The following is a 14,962-nucleotide window of genomic DNA, read 5'->3' on the forward strand; positions in this document are numbered from 1 at the left end:
AAGCATTAAATAAAAATAACCCTTCCTACACTGGTTACTCTTTCTAGATAAAAGCCTGCATCTCTCCTTCCTTTCATAGCCAAACCTCTCGAAGGCATTATCTCTGCTGGTTTTCTCACATCCTTACTTTCTGAGCATGCCTCCAACCATGCAGTCTTCCATCTGCCCATGTTCCTTCCCCAGACCTGCTCAGGCCAGCATCCCCAGGACCTGCACTCCCTTGACACTGTCGGCCACATCCACCTTTTTAAACTCTCTCCAAACCAGGATGACTGGAGTCAGACAACAGGGGCTCACATACGAGCTGGCCACATCTTGGCTTGATTTTATTGGAGAACCCTTTTTATTCTCCATCTTCCCATCTCTAAAATGCTGATAATAGTAGGGTATACCTTCCTCGGTACTTATTGCCCTGTAACAATCCCCCCCCTGATTTGAGTAATTTGAAGCACTGTTTATTATCTCTTATGGTCTGAGGATTGATTGTCTCAGCTGGGTGCTGGGTGGGGTCCCTCAAGTGGCTGCAGTTAGATGGTGCCCAAGGCGTGGGTTGCCTTCACTTACATGCCTGGCCTTAGACTGGGGTGGCTGGTGCAGCTGGAGCTGGTCAGGTATTTCTTTCTCTCCATATGACTTCCCCCATAGCTAGCTTGGGTTTCTGCTCAGGATACTCAGACTTTTTACATAACAGCTGGCTTTCTGGGGCGCCTGGGTGGCTCAGTTGGTTGAGTGTCTACCTTAGGCTCACGTCATGATCTCAGGGTCTTGGGATTGAGCCCCGTGTCTGGCTCTGTGCTCAACAGGGAGTCTGCTTCTCCCTCTGCCCCTCCCCCTGCTTGTGCTCTCTCAAAAATAAATAAAAATCTTAAAACAAAGCAAAACAAAACAAAAACAAAAAACAACTGGCTTCCCCCAGAGTGAGCATTCAAGAAGACAGGAAGTGGAAACTTGTGTTCCTTATAGCCATGAGCCTGGCCCATCCCTTGGCCATATTCTTTTTTTTTTAATTTTTTATTGTTATGTTAATCACCATACATTACATCATTAGTTTTTGATGTCCATGATTCATTGTTTGTGCATAACACCCAGTGCTCCACGCAGAACGTGCCCTCTTTAATACCCATCACCAGGCTAACCCATCCCCCCACCCCCCTCCCCTCTAGAACCCTCAGTTTGTTTTTCAGAGTCCATCATCTCTCATGGTTCGTCTCCCCCTCTGATTTCCCACCCTTCATTCTTCCCCTCCTGCTATCTTCTTCTTCTTTTTTTTTTGTCAACATATAATGCATTATTTGTTTCAGGGGTACAGGTCTGTGATTCATCAGTCTTACATGATTCACAGCGCTCACCGTAGCACATACCCTCCCCAATGTCCATCACCCAGCCACCCCATCCCTCCCACCCCCCACCACTCCAGCAACCCTCAGTTTGTTTCCTGAGATTAAGAGTTCCTCATATCAGTGAGGTCATGTGATACTTGTCTTTCTCTGATTGACTTATTTCGCTCAGCCTAACACCCTCCAGTTCCATCCAATATTTATTTATTTATTTATTTACTGATTCACTTATTTACTTTTTAAATTCCGGTATAACTTACAATGTTATATTAGTTTCAGGTGTACAATACAGTGATTCAACACTTCTATACATCACTCCGTGCTTAACGCTGATAAAGTGAACTCTTCATCCTCTTTGCCTATTTCACCTCTCCCCCCACTTGCCTCCCCCCTGGTAACCGTCAGCTTGTTCTCTATAGTTAAGATTCTGGGTTTTTTTTCTCTTTTTTTTATTTGTTCAATTGTTTTGTTTCTTAAGTTCCACATATGAGTGAAATCATATAGCATTTGTCTTTCTCTGACTAAGTTATTTCACTTATTTATTTCACCTTATAGGTCTATCCATATTGTTGCAAATGGCAACATCTCATTCCTTTTGATGGCTGCATAATATTCCATTGTATATATAGACCACATCTTCTTTATCCATTCATCTCCTTGACCATATTCTATTGCTCAATGCTGTCACAGAACCTGCCAGGATTCCAAAGGAGGGCCTTGGTGAAGTGCCAGGGAGAAAATTTCATAGTCTTCAGAAATCCACGCTACTCTCTATTATAAAAGCACTCTCTCTCTGTCTTTCCCACTCTTTCTTCCTACCCCCCAACATTTTCTAAATCAGAATTTCTTAAAATATTATTGTGCTAAGTACTCCCTTGCCTGCAAGAAATGACAGCGGTTTAAACAAGAGAAGATATTTTTCTTTCATTATAAGAAATATGAAAAAGAAAAGTTGTAGGGATTGCTTCAGCTGTTCAAGGTTGCCCTCAAAGGCCATGCTCTTTCTTTCTGCTCTGCCAACATTGGCATCTGGGCTTTCATCATCATGCTTATCCTCATGGTCACACGATGGCTGCCACACTTCCAGACATCAAATCTGAACAGGGTTCTGTTTAGGACTCATTGGATTAAAGTACATGTCACATGGCCAGAACTAGATGAAAGGGAGGCTAAGAAAGAGAGAATGGAGCTCGGGAGATTACTGTGCCACACAATATCAGAGCTCCATTATCAAGGAAAAAGTGGGGAATGGATATTTAATAAGCGAAAGCTGTACCACATTATGTCACCCGCATTTATGTGTGTAGGTCATTGTTGGGTACTTGGTGGGTAGTAGGTATGATGCAATGTTTGAGATGGTGGCCATGATGGGTTGGGAAGTCAGGACTCCAGGTCACCTCCTCTAAGGGAGGTTCCTTACTCCTCACCCTGCAATAGAATTAACAACCACATCTGCCCAACAATACTCAGTACAGACTTTAATCAAAGCACTTAAGGATACCTGGCCAGCTCAGTCAGAAGAGCATGCAACTCTTGATCTCAGGGTCATGAGTCCAAGCCCCATGTTGGGATAGAGATTACTTAAAAAAAAAAAAAAAGCACTAGAAAGGTGTTATGACTCTTTTAAATTAACATTTCTGTCTCCTTTTTCTAGATTGTGACCCCTTGATGTCAGGGACCAGGATTTGTTCACCTTTGGGTCCTCATCACCTAACATAGGTTGGGGAAATGAATGTGATATTGAGTTACAGTTTTGGAGAAACTTTTGATGGCGGAAGGCCTACTGAGGGAGTGTGGAAGTCAGAGAAAGAGAAAACAAAGCAGGAGAAACATTCAGGACCAGAGTTTTCTTGAAAAACAGGAATATAAGGGACATGAATTAGCACGTAAAATTACTTTTGCTGATACCATAAAAAGAGTAAGAAAAAAATACAGAAAGTGGTTAAAGAAAGTCAAAATGAGGAGGAAGCACAAAAGGAAGGGAGAAAAGAAGGGAAAGAAGGAATGGAAGGGATCTATTTGTTTCGTGGGGTGGCTGTAACAAATGACCACAAATTTGGTGGCTTAAAACCACCGAACTTAAAAATTGATGCTTTCCCAGTTCTGGAGGCCGGAAGTCTGAGCTCAGTATCCAGGGGCTGAAATGAAAGTGTTGGCGGGGCTGGAGACGCTAGCCCCCTTGGAGGGTCTGGTGGCCACTGACATTCCTTCACACTGTGGCCACATCACCCCATCCCTGCCCCTCTGTTCATATGGCCTCCGCCTCTCTGTGTGACATCCCTCTGTCTCTCTCCTATAAGGGACCCTTGTGATGGCATTTAGGCCCCTGCCACAAATAACCCAGGATAATCTCTTCATCTCAATATCCTTAACTTATTTACATCTGCAAAGTCTCTTTTGCCCAATAATATCGCATTCTGGCTTCCAGGGATTAGGGCATGCATTTCTTTAGGGTAAGGGGCATTTTGCAGCCTGGCTCAGTGGGAAAGAAGAAGGAGGAAGAGGAGAGAACATCACTGTGTCAGCCTCCCCCACTTGAAAGGGCCTTCCTTCAGAACAATATTGCCCCCAAATCATTCTTTCTGCCGTCACCTGTAGGATCTTAGTTCTACGTAGGCCACACCCATGTCATCATAGGGTGGCCACAAGAATGCGCCACTTGCGTCTCCGACTGCAGGGAGAGGTGGTCAGCCCTGGGTCCCCACTGCTGCTCTCTGAAATCCATCACTGCATTGAGGGCGAAGTCATGCTTCCCATGGCTTGTTCCAGCTGGTGTCGGAGCACAGCAGGGATACTGAGGCAGGCCCATCCCTGGGGAGACATGGAACGCCTCTGAGAGATGACTGGGACTGAACCTTCCTTAGATCTGCCTGGCAGTCTCCGTACAATGCTTCAACCCCCCCTTTCCCCCTCTCCCTCACTGGGGTGAGCCGTCTACTCAGACTGACTGCTCCCCCCCCAACCCCACTGCCACACTCTTCCTGGTTCCTTCTCCATCTTCTCTCACAGGCATATCCCCTAATAAGAGTCTTGTGAATTTAACCCCTGCTTGGTGTCTGATCCTTAGGCAATCTAGATTAGCACCTATTACCTACTTAATACTCATCTTTAGGGGCACCTGGGTGGCTCAGTCGATTAAGTGGCTACCTTCAGCTCTGGTCATTATTCCAGGGTCCTGGGATCGAGCCCCGCGTCGGGCTCTCTGCTCAGCAGGGAGTCTGCTTCTCCCTCTCCCTCTGTCCTTCTCCCCCACTTATTCTCTCTCTTTTTCTCTCAAATAAATAAATAAAATCTTAAAAAAAAATACTCATCTTTAAATAAGTCATTCAGTAAATGTATTTTGAAAGGAAATGTTGCATTCACTACTAGAAATAGAAATCGGATATCACTTGCCATAAATAGAAGAAAAGCTGAAAATAGACATATAGACGAACAAAATTATGTTATTAAATTTTAGCCAGGTACCCATGGCTTATGTGCTCTAGGATCGAAGTCTGAGGTTGGCTTGCATTAAAGGGGGTCTGGTGAGCGTTACAGATGTGTTAAAAACCTATTAGCACCAAGCTAAGACTTTCTCCTGGACTTAGGAAGCTCAAAAGAGAATTAAAAAAAAAAAAAGTTTCTCACTTGAGACTTCTAAGTTAACACTTAACTGTAGACTAGCGAAAGTACCTCAAAAGTCCCAGAGTCTTGCACGTGATTGAAAATGATGAATTCATTATCAGTAAGCCTTGTGGTAGAAAAATTATTGAGATATTAATTTGTGTTTTTTTCTAGCACTACTTTTTTCTCCATTAACACCAATCAGGTAAATGCTCCTTCATGCTTTCTTGTCTTTGAGGAGGTCTATGTTGCAAAAGTGAAGTCTTTTTTTTTAAAGATTTTTTTTTTTAATTTGACAGGGAGAGACACAAAAAGAGAGGGAACACAAGCAGGGGGAGTGGGAGAGGGAGAAGCAGGCTTCCCGCGGAGCAGGGAGCCCAATGCGGGGCTCGATCCCAGGACCTTGGGCTCATGACCTGAGTTGAAGGCAGATGCTTAATGACTAAGACACCCAGGCGCCTGCAAAAGTGAAATCTTAAGAAGGCACCTCTCTCGAAGTCTTAAAAGAAAGCCTAAAGTCGTGAGTGAGGAACAGAGGTATGGAGGCAACAGCATGAAGGGAGAGAAAGGGTCGCTCAGGCTAGAGAGGAGGACAGTGGTCCAGGATTCAGAGAGCAGCGAGGACCCTCCCGCTAGAGGTGGGATCTAGAGGGGTGGGGTGCCTTCATAGCTCAGGGGTTAGAGCACTGGGTTTATAGAAGGGAGGGAGAAGAAGGTGGCTTTGTGTCAAACCCACCATATTGGGATGGACCCTTGAGTCAAAGTAAAGACAATAAAATCATGTGACATTGTCTCCCACCCTGGTTTGTGGATCTGGATTTACATATACCTACAAGCATCTTCAGAATATTACATCAGTGGGGTGCCTGGGTGGCTCAGTCGTTAAGGGTCTGCCTTCGGCTCAGGTCATGATCCCAGGGTCCTGGGATCGAGTCCCACATCGGGCTCCCTGCTCCGCAGGAAGCCTGCTTCTCCCTCTCCCACTCCCCCTGTTTGTGTTCCTGCTCTCTCTGTCTCTGTCAAATAAATAAATAAAATCTTAAAAAAAAGAATATTACATCAGTGATTTTATAGTGATAGTCAACTCACTCCCAGGTCATCCATGTACATTTATATTTTGTGATACCCAAAATAATAGAGATTTGTTGTTCCACGTGTATGCCCTTAATTTACATGCCCTCTGTCTCACAGGAGTAAGCTGATAATTAACTGTGGTCTGGTGACTTTTGGAAAACCAGCTTGTAGTTCATCGCAGAAGGACACATTGCCTTTTCCATGAGTCACGGGAGAGGAGAGAAGTAAGGCAGTGTCATTTTAATAGGTGTTTAGCTGCAACTCCTGGCAGCAAGTGAGAAAGCACAATTCCCAACTGGCTCAAGCAAAAGAGAGAGACCAAGAGATAGAAGAATTTATTTGACCATGTAGACCTGCTTCAGGCAGGGATAGATCCAGGACTGTTATGAGGACTCAGTCTTGCTCTCCCATCTCTTGCTTTGCTCTCTCTGTGTTGGCTTCAACCTCAGGCAACTGCTGGTCGCGAAGGTGGCTGGCTGCCCCAGGCTTGTATCCCCTCCTCTCTCAACCTCAGGGAAAGGGAGTCTCAGTTTGGATCTCATACGTCTGCCCTTGAAGCAATCACTGTGGCCCAGGGGAAGGCTCTAATTAACCAGGTGAGATGCCCGCCTCCCCCAGAAGGGGTGGAGTCAGCCTGCCCAGAACTGCACGTTCAACCACCAGAAGAAGGCGGATCAGATGCCAGAAGGCAGGTGAAAATGCCAGGTGCCCTCCACAGGTAGACTCTTCCCTTCCCCACACGCACAGATGTGCCCAAGAGCAACGAGAGCTCATTAGTGTGGAAGACACACTGAGATCATGTTCTTAGAAAACTCAGTGTGTTTACAAACTGAGGAACCTGCAGGCAAGGGGGTCCCCCAAATGGCACATCCCAGACCGACTGAGGACCCTATTGGGCTCACCGTTGTTTCTGTTGAGCTCGGGATGCACATTCTTAGCATCATGGTGCATCCCTAATGAGGGGCTTAAGAGCAGGGGTTCTTGACCTTTCTAAACCTCTCTTGTGAAATGGGTATAAAATGAGCATTTCTCTCTCACAAAAGATTGCTTATCTGCCTTTGGCTCAGGTCGTGATCTCAGAGTCCTGGGATCGAGTCCCACATTGGGCTCCTTGCTCAGCGGGGAGCCTGCTTCTCCCTCTGCCTCTGCTCGCCTTGCTTGTGCTCTTTCTCTCTCTCACTCTCTCTCTGGCAAATAAATAAATAAAATCTTAAAAAAAAAATCACTTAGTGAAACAGTATATGTCTAGGGCATATTACTCAGCATCTTGATCAGAGAAGGCATTCGATTAACATTGGCCGTTGTTATTTGAACAATAGAAAAATACTTCCTACAAGCAGGTTCACAAATATGATTCCATTTATTCTCATAGCAACCCTGTGAGGTAGGTGAGAGACACGTTATTATTCCATTTTAGGGATGAAGACACTGAGGCTCAAAAATTTAAATGATTTTGCCATATCCTTAGAGCTTCTCAGTGGCAGAGCCAGATTTCAAAGTCCAGTAGTTGGCTTCTCAATGCTACCTCCCTGTTACCCCCAAATCACAGTGCTGACCAAGAAAATGTGGGGATGCCTAAGGACAGCCTTCCAGAACAACACAGGCTATTTATGCCACTCTAAGACCAGCTCTGCCCAACAGAAATATGATAAGAACCACAGATGTAATGTTAAATTTTCTAGTAGCCACATAAAAAAGTCAAAACAAAGTAAAACAAAAACCCAAAATAACAAAAAAATGGAAGTTGATTTTATTACTATATTTTATGTAACCCAATATATCCATAATATTATCATTTCAACATGTAAATCAGCATACAAAACTATTAATGAAATATTTTAGAGTCTTTTTTTTGTAGTAAGTTTTCAAAAATCTGGTGTGTATTTTACATTGATTGCACATCTTAGTTCAGATCAGTCACATTTCAAGTGCTCAATAGCCGCATGTGACCAACCAGTGGTTCTTGTTTTGGACAGTGCAGGACTGGAGATTAGCATTTAGGGTTCCAGAAAAGCAGGAGTACAAAAGACAGGGGACTAAGGGAAGACATGTGGATTTTGCTTTAATGAGTTTAACCAGAACCTTGCAAATTATTCTAGAAAGAAGAGATTTAAAATAAGCACAAATGTTTTGTGGGTTAGTGTTGTTTTTATTCTGAATTACAGTAAAGCGGGGATGATGAGACACCATAATCTTGTCCTATATTAGGAGACAGCTAACTGAAGGTCTTAATGCTGTCCAGGGGACAGTGCCAGTTACAGAATAGATAAGCCAAGATGTGGCACAGAACCCACTGTAGCTAGCTGAATCAGAAAAGCAATTCATTAAAGGATGTTAGGTGGTTTGTGGAACCTCCAGGGTTCCACAAAGAATCACATAGAATCAGTCCTAGAATGGGGAAGCCTGAAATGTTGCTCAAACTGCAGTTCCTGGCTTCTCCGTAGGGGCTCTGTCGCTGCCATCTCGGGCCCAGAACACCAGAGCTCCTACCACCCTCCCTGAGCACAGGACATGGCCACCCTGACCTGACCAGGGCCTCCTTCCTAAATGGAGTCTGTGGGTATATCCCACTCGTAGAACCTGGGTCACATTCTTGTACCCGTAGCAAGGGAGTCTGGGAAAGCTATTTTCTGGCTCCCTTGTGAGGAAGTGAGACTCATATAGAAAACTACCCAAAAGTAAAAGTGAACAAGCAGTACTAAGCTTCCTCAAGCATGGTGCATGTCCACTATGCCAGTTAATTTGGTTTTCTCTTTTATTTACTTATTTTTATTTATTTATTTTTTAAGTAGGCTCCATGCCCATCATGGGACTTGAATTCATGACCCTGAGATTGAAATTTGCATGCTCTACCTCCTGAGCCAGCCCAGAGCCCCTGGTTTTCTTTTAAAAATTATTGTGAAATAGGGACGCCTGGGTGGCTCAGTTGGTTAAGCGTCTGCCTTCAGCTCAGGTCAGGATCCCCGGGGCCTGGGATTGAGACCCCACCCCCACCCCCCATCAGGTTCCCTGCTCAGCTGGGAGTCTGCAGCTCCCTCTGCCTCTGCCCCTCTCCCTGCTCTTGCGTGTGCTCTCTCTCTTGCAAGTAAACAAATAAAATCTTAAAAAAATTATTGTGAAATACATGACACAGACAAGAGTGATTATAATATGCATACACGGTTAAATAACGATAACAATTATTCTTATCCACCAGGTTAAAAAATATAGCATTACTAGTACTTTGGAAACCTGCCCCTATTTCCCTCCCTAATTTTTTTTTAAGATTTTATTTACTTATTTGTCAGATAGAGAGAGCAAGAGAGACAGAGAGAGAGAACACAAGCAGGGGGAGCTGCAGGCTCCCCGCTGAGCAGGGAGCCCAAAGCAGGACTTGATCCCAGGACCTGAGCCGAAGGCAGATGCTTAACTGACTAAGCCAACCAGGCATCCCTGTCCCTCCCTAATTTTATACTTGTTCCTCTCCCCAGATGATCATCACCACTATCTTGACTTTTGTATCATTTCTTGCTTTGCCTAGTATTTTTTGAAATTGAGATATAATTGACATATGACAGTTTATTAGTTTTAGGTGTATAATCTAGTGATTTGATACATGTATATATTACAAATGCTCACCATGATAAGTTTAGTTAACATTCATCACCACACATAATTATATATTTTTTTCTTACAATAACTTTTAAGATCTACTCTCTCAGCAACTTTTGACTTTTTTAAAAATTAAGCTTTTCATTTTGAGGTCATGTAGATTTACATGCAATTGTGTACCTTTCATTCAATATCCCCCAGTGGTAAATTTTATAGAACTAGAGGACAGTGTCACCAGCAGGATATTGACATTGAGACAATCCGCAGTTCTTACTCAGATTGATAATTTGACTTGTACTCATTTGTGTGTGTCTGTGAGTGTGTGTGTGTGTGTGTGTGTAGTTCTATACAACTTTATCACATGTGTAACTTGGGTATCAACTACCACAGATCCTGAACACTTCCATCACCACGGGGGTCCCCGTGTTGCCCTTTTATAAATCCTTAACTCCTGACAACCAACCACTAATCTTTTCTCCATTTTTATGTTTTTCTCATTTCAAGAATGTTATATAAATGGAATCAGAGAACACAAAACCTATGGAATTGCTTTTTTTTATTCGGCATAGCTCTCTAGAGATTCTTTCAGGTGGTTGGTTGGTGCTTAATGGTTTTAACATGTGGGTTTGAATTCCTAAGCAAGGTATTGTTTACTTTGATTCACTTTGTTTTCTTAAAGATTTTATTTATTTATTTGACAGAGAGAGACACATCGAGAGAGGGAACACAAGCAGGGGGAGTGGGAAAGGGAGAAGCAGACTTCCCGCCTAGCAGGGAGCCCAATGTGGGGCTTCATCCCAATGCCCTGGGACCACAACCCTAGCCAAAGTCAGACGCCCAGTGACTGAGCCACCCAGGCGCCCCTACTTTGAATCATTTTTAATAATCATTTGAATCTTACTGTACAATTCTTCTGTCACTTGCTTTTTTTCATTCAACAAGATGTATTTGAGATTGACCTTTGTTACTGTGTGTGACTGTGGGCCACTCATTTCCGCTGGGATGCATTTATCACAATATATTAATCCAATTAGTTATTGATGGGCATTCCAGTTGTATTCAGGTTTTTATATTTTTGAATATGATAAATGATGCAACCGTGAATATTCTTGCCTGTAATTCTGGGTGCAAAAGTGCAAGACTTTTTCTAAATTTAAAAAGTTGGAGTGGAATTTCTGGCTCATTCAATATGTGCATGTTTAATTTTACCAGATAAAATCAAACTCCCAAAATGTTTGAATCAGTCTATATGCCTATTAGCAATGCATGAACTTATTGTTCTTACATCCAAAGCAACACTTAGCAGTATTGTCAAACCTTTTAATTTTGCCAGTCTGGTAAACATGAAATAGTATTTCATTGTCATTTTAATTTGCATTTTCTTGTTTACTAATGAGATTGAGCATCTTTTTATATGTTGATGGGCCATTCATGTTTTCTCTTCTGGAAAATGCCTGTTCATGTCTTTTGCCATTTTTAAAAATTATGTTTCTTTTTCTGACATTTGAATTCTTTGTATCATCAGAATTCTGATCATTTATAAGATAAATGTGTTGCAAAGTTTCTCTCAACTTATGATTTAGTTTCTCATTCTCCTTACTGTGTCTTTTGATAAGTAGTCATTCTTAATTTTTCTGCTGTCAGATTTATCAGATATTTTCTTTTATGGTTTGTTCTTTGTATCTTAAGAAATTCTCCTCCAGGGTGGGGGGATGGGGTAACTGGGTGTGATAGGCATTAAGGAGGGCATGTGATGCAATGAGTACTGCGTGTTATGTACTGCTGATGAATCACTGAACTCTACCTCTGAAACTAACAGTACACTATATGTTAATTGAATTTAAATAATATAAAATAAATTTTTAAAAAATAAAAAGTAAAAAATAAATTCTGCTCCATTGTGTGTCAACTGTACTTCAATAAGAAAAATGAATGAATGAATCAATAGATAAAGTTCTGTTCTATCTTATGGTCATAAAGATATTCTCCGTTATCTCTCTATTTATCTATGCATATGTATACACATACACATTTAAATGTTTAATCCACTGGAAATTGATGATATGTGTGTGCATTATGCAATTTCCTTTATTTTTCCCCAAATGCATAACCAGTCATTCCCATTTCACATCTTTCCCCACTGCTCTGCAATGCCCTCTCTCATAAATCAAAAGTCCACATGTGTGCGGTCTGTTCCTGGGCTCTCCACTCTGCACTGGCAGTCTGTCTGTGCACCAATGTCACGCTATTTTAATTACTCTTGATATCTGATAGAATGAATCTATACACCTTGTTCTTCAGGAATGTTTTGGTTATAAGCTTTAGAACAAATTTGTCATTCTCACAAAAAGATCTTTTTTTCAAGTATTAAATCCACAGATGACTTTGGGGAGATTTCTAAATGTTATTGACATTTAGACATGCAACTGACACACACACAGCTTTTATATAAAACAACCTTACTAAACTCTTTTATTAGTTCTAATCATTTATCTGCAGAGTCTTCTGTTCTCCACATAGCTAATCATACTGACTACAAACGATGATAATTTTGCTTCTGTTCTTTCCGATCCTTATACCTTTATTTCCTCTTTTCTGTCTTACTGTGTACCCACAAAAAAGCCGGTCTCATGTGAAGGGGAGTGGTCAGAGTAGGCAGCTTGGTCTCATTCTGGGGTGCTGTCTCCTACAATTTTTTTTGTAAAAATTGATCAAGCTGTGTACTTATGATTTGTGCCTTTTTTAAAAACACTATGTTAGGGGCGCCTGGGTGGCTCAGTCGTTAAGCGTCTGCCTTCAGCTCAGGTCATGATCCCAGGGTCCTGGGATCAAGCCCCGCATCAAGCCCCGCATCAAGCCCCGCATCAGGCTCCTTGCTCGGTGGTAAGCCTGCTTCTCCCTCTCCCACTCCTCCTGCTTGTGTTCTCTCTCTCGCTGTCTCTCTCTCTGTCAAATAAATAAATAAAATCTTTAAAAAATAAAAAAATAAAAAAAACCCACTATGTTATACTTCAGTGAAAAGTTAAAAAAAAATTTTTTTTTAGGACCATTTCCCCATCATCCTAACCTCTCCTTCTCCCCTAAGGATGCCACTGAGCTGGTTTGCACCTGTCTATTTTCAACCTGACTACATATTACTGAAGAAAAGAAGTCTTAAGTGAGAACACCCATGCCTGTTTACACGCATTTGAAAAACTATCAGGGGAAGGGGGCACAGGCTGAGGGAGTCTCAGCAGCCCCAGAGGGCAGAATGCAGAGGAGAGATGGAAATGCGGGAAAACAGACTTCCATAAAGCAGAAGGAAAAGCTTTCTAACCGTATTGTCACCTCACCAGAATAGACTGCTTTTTGAAAAAGTGAGCTCTCAGCCTTGCACAAAGGATTTAAGCAGGGCTGGACACACACCTACTAAGGACTCTAGGGAGGGCCACCCCATCCTCTCAGTGGAGAGGTGGGGGGCAGGGTGTGGGCCAGATCAGGACTTCTGTCTCTTTCAACTACCAGCTTTGAGATTTTTAAAGAATTGAGCTTATTTCTTATCCTACTTTTAGGGGATGCTCTATCAGCTCCTCATAATACTTAGAAAACTAATCATAAAATAAAGTCAACAAAAACAAAACATTGAAAATGTTAATATTGATAAATCCCTCTCAAGTCCAATCAAGAAAAAGAGAGAGAGAGAGAGAGGAAGATAACACATTAGAATTCTTTTCTCCCAAAGAAACAGCTAGCAAATATCATAGTAAGTGTGCATCCAACAATCCTTGAAAAAAAGTGTAGTAATTCCTGTTAATTTTCATCCCGAATCTGAGGTTTCTAGCCTTATATTCTGTCATTTAATATTCTTTTCACATAAAGGACAAAGTAGTTCAGGCACTCATTGATCTGAAATCCAATAAAAGAAAAAAAACTGTTAATGGGGTTGACTGGCTTTTTCGCAATGTAAGGAATTTTGAACGAAGGAAAGTTTTAAAAAATTTTTATGAGATGGGAGGCAATTCTGTGATTTCATAGTTTTACTTTATTTTACTTTCATTCAACCGAGCTCCCTCTTTCTAGAAAATCTTCCGTTTGTTGGTAGATAAAAATACATTCTCAGATTCTCCCAGAAGCTGCGCCATCAGCCTCATAGACTAAAAAGAAGCCTCGTTTCCTTGTGCCGCTATAGAAATGTCTCCCTTCTCCACTCCGGGCTTAAGCGGATCAAAGTCTTTTTTCATTCTTAGTTGATTGTTCTCAGAAAATCTGGAGTTCAGACAGGCTTGAGCCAGGAGAGGGTGACCTCTTGAGGGCAGACCCTGAGGCATGGCGCTTCTCTTCCCTTCTCAGACCCAGGAGAGCTGCGCCCCCTCTCCGTGCGCGGGGAGAGTACTCCCGCCGAGCCGAGAAATCCGTTACCAGGCTGCTGTGTCCCCAAGGGCCATTCCAGGGCGGAAGAGGACCGGGAAAACCGCTGTGTTGATTCCTCGGCCCTGTCGGCTGGGCGCGCAGCGGGTCAGGTTACAGACAGGTGAGTCTGGCGGATGGGCGAGCTGCGGGCGCCAGGGAACTCCAGGCGAGACGTGCCGCCGGAGCCCGCGCAAGTCCGATCACCCACCGGAGTGGTGCTCCCACCGCAGCGGTGGAGGCACGCTGCGCGTCCCCGGGCGCACCCGAGCAGCGGCCGTGAGGGGGACAGCGCGCGCGCCCCCCAAATGCAGGCACGGCTGCTCTTTGAAACTTGGCATCTTTCTCTTACCAACTCCTCTTCCTTCTCTCCCAACTCCCCCTCCAGGTATAAAGGCAGAGAGGAAAAGCCAAAACCAAAAATAAATACAAAGCTCTCCAGCCACCTCCCCAGTAGCAGCCCAACTTCACTTAACTGGGAGACGTATTTCCCAGCCTCGGAATTTGGGGAGCGGGCGGTTATGGGGAGACCATAATGGGAGTGGGCAAGGATAAGAAATTTGTTACGAAGCCGCGTTTGCACAACATGCGCTTGGCTTTTGTTTCCATTGTGTGTTTAATTGGGTTGATGGGGCTCTTGGGGTGGTAGGTCTTGGGGTGGAAGCTGCTTTAGCAGAGCTAGCCGACTTGTTCTTCCTAGATTGTATGGCACAAATCAATAATAACGACGTGTTCTAAATTTTATTATTACTGTGTTTATTTGGGGGACTGTTGTAAATGATGGGGAACCTAAGCCTCCAAGTTACCCCCTTTACGAGATCAGAGTCCTGGAGAGTCTCCCCGCCGCCTCTACCTTCCGCCCGCCGAGATTTCAGCCAGCCGCGGAAACCATCCACCAAGTCCAGAGGAACTGAGCCATTTTCTTGCTTGCCAGTCGGAGACAAATCCACCTGGGGGCGGGGAGGGGGGGG

Source organism: Zalophus californianus, chromosome 8 (assembly GCF_009762305.2).
Source record: "Zalophus californianus isolate mZalCal1 chromosome 8, mZalCal1.pri.v2, whole genome shotgun sequence".
NCBI classification, from domain to species: Eukaryota; Metazoa; Chordata; class Mammalia; order Carnivora; family Otariidae; genus Zalophus; species Zalophus californianus.